This window comes from Cervus elaphus, chromosome X (genome assembly GCF_910594005.1).
Source record: "Cervus elaphus chromosome X, mCerEla1.1, whole genome shotgun sequence".
Lineage (NCBI taxonomy): Eukaryota > Metazoa > Chordata > Mammalia > Artiodactyla > Cervidae > Cervus > Cervus elaphus.
In genome coordinates, this window is record NC_057848.1 from 98,817,107 (window position 1) to 98,826,797 (window position 9,691).

Here is a 9,691-nt window from a genome sequence, read left to right on the forward strand (position 1 = left end):
TTAAGAATTTTCTTTACACTTTAATGTACAGGGTGAGATTGGGAAGGGTTCATATGCTCAAAACTGTTAACCTAAAAAGCAACCAAAAGGATTCCAACAGAAATACCTACCTACAACGTTACTTCACTTAGAATCCGACCATCTGATTAAACCAAAATCTTTCCTAAAGCATATTTTAAAAATCGCTAGCAACATTTTATTTTGGAAAGTAAAAGAGAACCAACCAAGGGCAAGCTTTATTCTTGCCAAATCCATAGAAAAAAAATCTGCACTAGTGCTCAATGAAGTGTAAAGATTTTAACACATAGTGCAACTCTTACAGGAATTATCACACTGTAAGAATATCAAATAAACTGGAGCACCTTTTTTCCCCATATAGAAAGTTTCAATAAGATCAATAACGAATGGGGTATGAGAACAGCAGTGTGTTAAGGATTCAGTAGCCAATATAGCTAGGCTTCTCAGTATGCTGAAGAGTATATTTCACATCCTTATTGAGTGGAGATAACCACATCAAGTACTCTTCAAGAAAACATCTTTCCCTCAGTGTATGTGGAGCAGAAATCACAAAACAAAAATCAAAGCAAGACAAAAAACAAACAAGCAACACCCCCCCCCCCCCAACACACACACACATTTTACTCTCACTCGTCTCCTCTAAACAGATTACTCAGGGCCTAGCTTCCCGATGATGTAAATAGGGTGAGGGGCAGGAGAAAAATCCTAAGGCGGTAGAACAAGAGAATGTGAAAGTAGTATAAGCAGAGATAGGAGACAAAGGAGCCCTGGCAAGTAGCTGTATTGCAGCTTTGGACGCAACCCTCTTCCCGCAGAAGTCTCCCTTTCCCACGATCACGCCAAGTTTCAATCATTCTGAGCAGAACGCACACACGTGCCCTCCCATACATTACCCGTCTCCCTGGATAATTTCAACCAAATGAGAACCTTCGCAGTGGAAAAGCAGAAAGCGAAGAGACAAGAATACCCTTTCCCCTCCTCCCTCACTTGGTGCAGCAGTCGCCACCGATACTACCCACGCCGTGCTGCCCAACCCCTCACCATCTTGCTCCCTCTGCCCCGCTACACGGGAGACGGCGGCAGGGAACCAAAATGGTGGTGTTTTAGCGAAGGCGACAGTTGCCGCACACGGCCCCCACCCCCACCGCAGGCTCTGAAGGCTCCCTAGCCCCTAAAATGCCCGATTCGGTGCCACCCTCTCACAAACGCCGTCATCCCTCGCGCTTTCCAAGGTTACCAACCGCGGCTGGCGGGGACGGGGGCGGGAGCGAGATGGGGGAAGTGCAGCTGAGAGGAATGGGGGGGGGGTAGTGTCGCCGAGAGAAAATGCCAGGGGGCCGCCGCATTCTTCACCGTTTTGTTTTCCGCCATTTTCCCGTCACCCTAAAGCACCGACGGCCTCCACGACGGCTCTCGCTCCCGGGAGCTGTGGCCTCGGGGAAAAACAGGGCAGCCGAAGGAGAACTAATTCTCTCAATTCCCCCAGCCACCCGCTGCTGAGGAGAAACACTGTCTGCCCGAGGGGAGGGAACGCTTAGGGACTAGACGCCACTTCCATTGTTCCCGTCGCCCTACACTACGCGCTGGGTGTGAGCCTCTCCTCTACTCACCCGAGCGACACTGAGAGCAGCGGATCCAAGTCCCTGTACTCTCTCCTTAGGAGTCTCCTTACCTGCCGCCGCCGCCGCCGCCACTAGGATTCTGACCGCGCTCCGGATTTCTGCGGGGGGCGGCAGCTGTGGATCAGCGAGCTCCTCACATTCGGGTTTCCGAGGTTCCGCAGCTCGAGCCAATCACAAGCTACTCTGCGTCTGGGAGGCGCGCCGCCTAGCCCTCTTTTATACCGCGCCTGACTTGCTGAGGTTGCATTACGTCACGCTCCCCTTGCTGCAGGGTAGGGGGCCGCGGGGGGAGCGCGCACGCGCGCGCGGTCGATCGAGAAGCCCGCGCTGGGTTTCTGCCCGGAGACCCCGCGGACTAGCGAGTCGAGGCTGCGGCGCCGGGCGAGTCTCAGTGCGCAAGCCTGGATCTTGGCGCGACCCTGAGGTGTTTCCGCGGGGAGATGTTCTGTTTTCCAGGGTTTCTAAAGGAGAGGAAGAGGGGGAGGTGGGGAAATCAATATCCGAATGGCCATCCACTGAACCTCGCGTAGATGTTGAATAACGTTTAAAAAACAAACACACAGTCCTACACTCGAGGATTTGACCAGTTAGGCTGACCTGAGTGATAAGAGGTATGCTTCCCCGAAATGAAACCCTTATGTATTTTGCAGTTTCCCTCCTTCATTCTTTTTTATATTTCCTAGTGGTTCGATCTAGAAAGTAAAGGGAAGAAAAGCATAGAAAGGAAGGGTAGACAAGGGACCAAAAGGAAGTGAATACCAAATATCTCTTGATTGTGTCACTTTCAGCTTTTGTCTGAACAAAATGGGAGAACAGTGAGAAATTAAGTGGTAACGGGTGGGTAAAAGAGTGATGCGATGTGACTAAAAGACTGCATTTGCAAAGGGCCTTATGTTCTGAAAATTTAGCTTTGGTGCCTTGAGCATTTGGAGTGAGTAACAGTGTTTAAGGCGGGAAAGGATACGATCCTTTAAAAAGAGAGAAAGGTAGCAATACATTTGCCTAAATAATTTGAATATTTTTACAAACAAAGCATGTTCTTTTTCTCAGTCAGCTAGATAATTTCTCCAGGTTTCTATAACCTAATATACAAACACAAGTTTTGAGAAACGTAAAGGAGACACAGTATGAAAGCCCTGGCATAGTATCTGGGCTATAGAAGACGGGGAGTCTACAAACTGTATACTTGCAGAGCCAAGTAATAAGTATTTTAGACTTTGAGGATTATAAGGTCTCTGTCAACTATTCAAGTCTGCAACTGTAGCCCCAAAGCAGCCATAGACAGTATGTACACAAATGAGCATGGCTGTGTTCCCATTGAACTTTATTTATGGGCACTGACATTTGAATTTGGTCATTTTAAAGTGTCTTGAAAAATTATTATTCTTTGAATTTTTAAAAACTATTTAAAAATGTAAAAAACATTCTTAATCTAAATCCACTAAAAATACAGGCAGCCATCCAGATTTGCCCTGTGCACGGTAGTTTGCTGACCCCATAGGTGTTACTTGTTTACTTTTATTTTCCCTCCTAGATAAAGAAAGTTTGGTTTTTTCTTTTTTTATGAGTATATTCCTGTAGGTGACGTGTTTCTATATTGGGTTCCCCGGTAAATACTATTTGAAAGGTCTTCTCCCAGTGACAATTCTAATAAGACATGGAAGAATCTGAGAAAGATGTGGGGGTTTTTACATCAACCTTTGTGAACAGTAACTTGTAGTAGATAATTTTTAAAACCTGAAGATCATTCTTGCACCTTCTTCTTTCTCCAAGTATCTCTTCCATCAAAATGTCCTGCGACTTCTACTTCCTTAATATCTGTGTAGTTCATCCTGTTTTTTTTTTTTTTTTTCCATTCCTAATCTCGTTACCTTGTTCAGGTTCACATCCCTTCTTACCTGGATTACTGTAACACCTTCTTAACTTGTTCATCTTTTCCATTTGCTCATCAAATCCTGAAATCAGGAATAACCAAATAAAAAAAAAATGCTTGAGATCAAGCCTCCCAACTCCATTTTTCACTTCAGTTGAGACCCTCAACAAATAGAACTCTGCAATAGCCTCCTAACTCATTTCAGAGATCGGCTACAAGTCTTGGCTAAAAGTCATATCTTTTACTATGTAGAATCTACATCACCACAGAGATCACTTGCATAACAAAACAAACAAAACTGATATCTCGCTCCCCTGCTTAAACATTGCTGTAAAGTTCCCACTAGAAGTCAAGGATGCCATTCAAGCAAGGAGAGAAGGAAACCTGTAGGACTGCCAGCTGGGCAACAATGTGGAAGACCATCCAAGCTACGTCTTTTAGCTTTTTGGTCAATATTTATTTGAAGGGTAAATTAAATGCTATATTACAGATGGCTGTTTGTGCTATTATTTTAAATAAGTGCTGCTTTTATATTCATGCTTCAGCTTTTTGCTTTCACATTAACCAATAATATTTGTTAGGTACTATAAACACTTTGTAGCTTACTTTGTTTTATAACTTGCTCACTTCACTCCCTCTACTTTCTTTGGTAGCCATGACCAACTAATAGTGTTTTGCCATGGTACATTTAGAAACCACGCGTTGCTGTCTCTTCTTTCTCATGTGCTTCTGGAGTCACAGTTTGTCATCAGATATATTCCCTTTAACCTCAACTTGTTCTATGAAAACTCTTAGCCTTCTTGCTTTAACTGGCACCTGACCATCTCCCAAGGAAATAATCTAAAATAAATTAACATAAGCATATTCAGGATCATCTAGAAGACCACTCTGTAAATGAGCACTGTCATGCATCATCAACACTCACACTTGTATTTACAAGCACATCAATGCCAGACAGTATCACTTTAGTTGTTTCGGGTTGATATACAATGAACAAGTCAGACCTTGTAAACTATGTGGTCAGGTCCTATACCAGGTCCTGTATTATGTGGTACATAATACAATTTCTTGGTAGTCAGAATAAAGTGCTAGGGGAAGTGAGTCATCCCATAGCATACAATAAAATAAACTATGCTCCATATGCCATTGCAGAGTCATATTCATGTTATGAAATGTAATTTAGTTTCAGCAAAACAATCTAATGCATAACATTAAATTAATGCTGTTAATTTATTAGTTTTGTTGTTTATCATTTTGGTTTTATAATTGTATCAGCACTGTTAGCTTCAGAAATTTATTTATACAGAGCTCTACTATTATTTATGTTTAAGTAACATTATAATGGGGCTTCCCTGGTGGCTCAGTGGTAAAGGATCCACCTGCAATGCAGGAAACGAAGATTCAATCCCTGGGTCAGGAAGATCCCCTGGAGAAGGGAATGATAACCCACTCCAGTATTCTTGCCTGGGAAATCCCATGGAAAGAGAAGCCTGACAGGCCACAGTCCATCAGGTCAGTCAGTCCAAAAGAGTCAAACATGGCTTAGCGACTAAACAAAAACATTATAATAAAACCAGGTTAAATCAACGTTGACTACAAATATTTTCCTTTAGTCTATGATAAAAATTGCAAAGAGTCAGACACTACTGAGCACACGTGATAAAAATATACAAAATGATGCACAAAATCTCTAAATACTATGCTACAGAAAAAGTATCAAGACTTCTTGAGGGTAATAGCTAACTCCAGATTTGAGAGGAAATAAATAAGATGAAACTGTGTTATACTGTTGTGTCAGTGAGCAAGAAAGCCATCAAATACCAATGGGATCATGTCAAAAATACATGAGCATCAAATAATGATAGTAACTACATGATTGCTAAGTGATTTAAACACGTAGAATATGTAAAAACTCATGAGTTTATTAAGGATACTGAAAGAGAAATAGAGAGATCTCCCTCCCAACCCCCATCAAAGAAAACATCTCATTCGATACCATTTGAAGTAAATAAAACATCAACCCCTTACTCTGACAGTTAACAAAAGAAAGGAACTCAGTATTTGATTCTGCTTTTCCTACACAGACTATTTCAGTACAACCAAATAAGTCTAGGTTGATGAGGGGAAGTTCTTTTTCACAAGAAATATAACAGATATAGAATAAACATAGAAATAAATGTAGAAAATCACCATTTGACAACCTTTAGTGAAGTCACAGATCCAGGCAGTAATCATCAGTGGGTGAAATATTAGATGAAAGACTGGATGAAAAACTATAAATTAGTTCAGGTTGTCATCACCTGAACCCTCTAATCAGTTTCTCCCCATCCTGTTTGGCATTTGGTATTATCACTGTTTTTTTTAAAATAATTTTTATTTATTTATTTTTGGTTGTGCTGGGTCTTTGTTGCCGCGTGGGCTTTTCTTTAGTTGCCATGTGCAGGCTTCTCATTGTGGTGGCTTCTCTTGTTGTGGAGTATGTGCTCTGGAGCATGCAGCCTTCAGTAGTTGCAGCTCCTGGGCTCTATCTAGAGCACAGGCTCAATAGTTACGGCACACGGGCTTAACTGTGGTGCACGGACTTAGTTACTCCACAGCATGTGGGATCTTCCATAATCAGGGATCGAACCCATGTCTCCTGTATTGGCAGGTGGATTCTTTATCACTGAGCCACCAGGAAAGTCCATCATTGTTTTTTATTTCAGCTAGTCTAATAGATATGTAGTGATATCTCATTGCAGTGTTAATTTGCATTTGTCTGATAGCTAACATTGCTAAATATCTTTCATATGCTCATTTGCCATAATCTCTATGGTGAAGTGTCTTTTCAAGTTCTTTACCCATCTTTTCATGTGGTTGAGTTTCATATTTTTCAAAATACATATATTTGTGGATACAAGTCCTTTAACAGATATGTGATTTGCAGATATTTTCTATCCATTGTCACCTGGTCTTTTCTTTTTCTTTCCATGTCTTTGGCAGAGCAAAAATTTTTTAATTTGATAAAGTCCAATTTATCAATATTTTCTTGTATAGATTGTGCTTTAGTTTGGATTCTAAGAATTCTTTGCCTCGTTTCAGCTCACAAACATTTTCTCCTATGTTTTTTCCCAGAAGTTTCATTGTTTTGGACTTTACATTTATATCTATGATCTATTTTGGGTTAGTCTTTGGATAAAGTTTGAGATGTAAGTTGTTCATTTTTATGCATATTGACAACCAAAGAGCCCAACAACATTTGTTAAAAAGTCTATCCTTTCTTCAAAGAGATTTTGCACATTTGTAAAAATCAAATGGCCATATTTATGTAGGTTTATATTTGTCCTATTTATTAGGTGCCATAGATCTGTATCTTTTGCTTTACCAATACCATACTGATCTGATTACTTTGGCTTTTTTTAACATTTCCTAAAATTGGGTAGTGTAATTTTCCCAACTTTGGTTTTCTTTTTCAACACGGTATTAGCTAGTCTCCTTTCTTTTATTTTTTTATTTTCCTCCATTATTTTAACATTAACTTGTCTATATCTATAAAAAATTCTTCTGGGATTTTGATTGGTATTTTGTGAATATATAGGTCTCTGAGGGAAACCAACATCTTTATTGCATCGATTCTGCTAATTCATATAACTCAGTATGTTCATTTATTTACATCTTCTTGGGTTATTTCATCAGCATTTTGTATTTTTCAGAATTCAGCTTCTGTACATGTCTTGTTAGATATATACCCTATTAGATGTATACCTAAGTCCTTTGGAGGAACTGTTGTGTCTTTTTAAATTTGATTTCCAATTGTTCTTTGTATTTAACTCTAAACACTTTGATTATAATGTGACCAGACTTGGATTTTGGGGTTTTTTCCCGTTTGGGGTCCACTCAGCTTCTTTTTTTTTTTATATTTATGTCAGATAACTGGTCACATTTGGAACATTTTCAGTCATTATTTCTTTGAATACTCTTTCAGCACCATCATTTTTTGTTGTCCTTTTGAGACTTTGATTATATAAAGTTGAGACACTTTGTGCTGTCCTACAGGTCCCTAAGGCTTCATTCATTTTTTTTCAATCTTTTTTCTTTTTGTTAAAATTGGATAATTTCTATTAGTCTAACTTCAAGTTCACTAACTCCTTCCTCTGTCATCTCTATTCTACTATTAAATCCAGAAACTGAAATTTTGTGGGTTTGTAATTGTTTTGGTTATCATATTTTTCAGTTCAGTTCAGTTTTTCCATTCAAAAATTACCATTTGGTTCTTCTTTGTATATTATATTTCTTTGAGAGTGAAAGTATTAGTTGCTCAGTCATGTTAGACTCTTTGCAATCCCATGGACTATAGCCCACCAGTCTCCTCTGTCTATGGAATTATCCAGACAAAGATACTGGATTGGGTAGCCATTCCCTTCTCCAGGAGATCTTCCTGACCCAAGGATCAAACTCAGGTCTCCTGCATTGAAGGCAGATTCTTTACAGTCTGAGCCACCAGGGAAGCCCCATTCTATTTGTTTGCTGATGCTTTGTTTTAATATTTGATTCAGGAGTGTTATGATTGCTTATTTGAAAATTTTTGTTAAAGATCCTTCAAATACTAGATGATTCCAACATCTTCTTCATCTTATCAGTAGCACATGTTGATTTCCCGTGCAAATTGAGATATTCATGGATCTTCATATCCTGAATAATTTATGTCCTGTACATTTGAGTAATACTCCATTGATATTCTGTGTCTTATTTATATCCTATAGAATATTGACATTTTTGTTTTAACAAAGACTTGACTTGCTTAGATCAATGAAGAATGAAGAAAATGAGAGAAAGAAGAAAACAAATGGTGTTTTACCTTACTCTCTTTGAGCTTTAGGAATTCTCTTTCTCTCTCTCCAGCTAGAACTGGTGGATTTCTCATGGCTCTCTATCTCTGCATCCCCAGGTCTCACTTTTGAGTTTCAGGTTATAGCAACTGCAGGCCAGGGAATATGGGAGAGGGTAAAAATGAGTAAATTAATCACTGATTCACTGGTACTTTGAATTCTGATTTTCTTCCCTGGTCCTTCTGCTGTTGTTTACTTTTCAAAGTTCTCAAACAGCTTTCTGTGCAGTGTGTCCATATTTTGTATTTTAATACAGTAGGGGGTAAATGGAAAAATGTGTTGACTCCATCTTACCTGGAAGCAGAAGTTTGAAAAAAAAAGTTTAAATTGTTTGAAATTTGTTTAAAAAATCATTTTTAAAAAATTACAAAAAATGCATGGAATGCTTAACTGTGTTAATATCAAATGCTTTTGACAGACACTTTGACTATGATAATAGCTAGTAAGTGATGATTGGATTTAGCAGTATGAAAGTTATTGGTGGTCTTGACCAATCATATTTTGTGAGAGTGGTTAGGACCAAAGCCTGGTTAGAATGGGTTCAAGACAGAATTAGATGAAAAAAAGTAAATATAATGACTAGGGACAACTATTGGATTACTAAGTTAAGGCTTTAGCAACCTAAGGCATAGAAGCTTAGTATTAGTCATTCATTCAGTCAAGCAGTTATTTACACATTCATTCACCTATTTATTCAATAAAGATTTTGTACTAGGCACCTCCAGACACTGGCAATAGAGATATGTATAAGACAGCTTCTGCCCTCATGGAGCTTCCATGTTTATAAAGAACTAATATTTAAACCTAAGGAGGACTAACTCATATGGACCACTTACCATTTTAGAGACTAAGGGCAAAATTTTTAAACTCTGTGCCCCAGATTCCTCATTTGTAAAATGTAGATTTAAATAGTATTTTACCTCATAGAGTTGTGGAAATTGATGTGAAAACTGAAAGAGAGAATCCTTATAAATTGCAGTCCAATGCTTGATACACAGTTAGAACTCAATAAATATTAGCTATTTTTATTAATCTTATTAACATCTTACTAATAGAACAATTTGAATATGCCCTTACCCTACGTTCTCTGGGAATCAGAAATGACTTATTCAAAGCTAAATATCTGTGAATGGCCATACACTTGCTTAAACTTTATGCTTTACCAACAGTGTTCTAGTAAACGGTCTGGGGGAAGATAGAAACCTTGATTTATAGTATTACCTGATTTCCATGGTGTAAATACTCCTACCATGGGTAATTTTAAACTACCAATGTGACCTTATTGAATGCAGCTTTGAAAGAAATGTACT

General features: G+C 38.9%; 1 protein-coding gene across 6 annotated transcripts in view; it reads right to left on the reverse strand.

The window, feature by feature from the left end:
* The window catches only part of ZNF711 (zinc finger protein 711), a 28,568-nt gene extending 26,728 nt beyond the window's left edge, over positions 1-1,840 (reverse strand). For 4 of the 6 annotated variants that reach the window (XM_043896480.1, XM_043896474.1, XM_043896476.1 and 1 more), the window contains exon 1: positions 1,629-1,802. The gene's annotated coding sequence lies outside the window, so the exon portion shown is untranslated. Of the gene's footprint in view, positions 1-911; positions 1,600-1,628 lie in introns of those variants that run through there. The other 2 variants (XM_043896475.1, XM_043896477.1) reach the window with 2 other exon arrangements.
* Between the last annotated feature and the right edge of the window lie 7,851 nt (positions 1,841-9,691).